Genomic DNA, 1,126 nt, shown 5'->3' with positions numbered 1-1,126 from the left:
GCTGAGGGGAAAGTGAGCCTATGACACCCATTGCTCTGGAGAACACTTCGCACACAGAGATAAGGTATGGGTCTATTGTCCAGAGCACAAGAAGGGGGTGTCTCCTAATCTGACGAGCCAGTGGATTGAGTGACTGGCTTGCACCCTATTGGCACCTGGTTCGTCCTGAAGAGGACTGAAAGACTCTAACCGCGCCGCCTACCCACATTCCCTCTCCACGAGTGGACCCCATGGGGCGCTCCCAGTGTCAACGACAGGGTCCCCTGCACGTGAGAGACGAGGGGTGTTTCTCAAGGAGTGTTTCCTAAGGAGGGATCCTTGACGGCTGCGTTTCAACGCTGCTATGTCATCAAAACCTGCCCGAAGGACTGTTCCGATGTTTAGGGTCCTCCTAAATCTACCAAGGCCCGAGTCCTTCCTATAGAGAATTCTAAGGATGCAGATGGAGTATCCTCTGCTTTCTTAAATCACCCACTATCTTATGTGCACGTACCAGAGCCTTTAAAAAAAAAACAGAAGCGTGGACTGTTCCATTCTTGGTTCTCCAAATGCTAGGAAGGGGTCTTGCCTAGCCTCTGAAGGACGCGTCCTACCAAGGAAGCATCCTTGACTCTCAGAAACATTCATTGTTTTAATGCCTGGGTCACTGGGGACACTTTGGTGGGCGCTGTGTAGTGTGCATGGGGGTGTGCACTCCCTGATGTGTGTGTGATGCGAGTTTACCCCACAATCCTGTTTGTGTGAGGTGTAAATGGTAAATTCTGTGTTTAATGTCAGAAATCTGTGTGCAATGTGTAGTTATTTATGTGTGATTTTCTGTCTGTTAGCATTGTGTCCACCTCTACCCAGTGTCCACGTATATGACTGCTGTCCTTGCCAAATATATTAAATCTGTGAATATTTGGTGTATAGTTCAACAAATGTCAAAACATTAAAGAGAAACTTTTGAATTGTCGCGTTGCTGCAATACATTACAATTGTGGAATTTTCGCCAAAGAAAAGGATTGAGGTGAAAACATGGCTATAGAATGTAGACTGATTTTCCCACAAGATGGCGCGAATTTACCCTGACTCCAACGCGCGCAACCTTCAAAATAAGTCAAACCGAGGTACGCACGCCACTCTC

Source organism: Clupea harengus, chromosome 12 (genome assembly GCF_900700415.2).
Source record: "Clupea harengus chromosome 12, Ch_v2.0.2, whole genome shotgun sequence".
Classification (NCBI taxonomy): domain Eukaryota; kingdom Metazoa; phylum Chordata; class Actinopteri; order Clupeiformes; family Clupeidae; genus Clupea; species Clupea harengus.
This window is presented reverse-complemented; position numbering follows the sequence as displayed.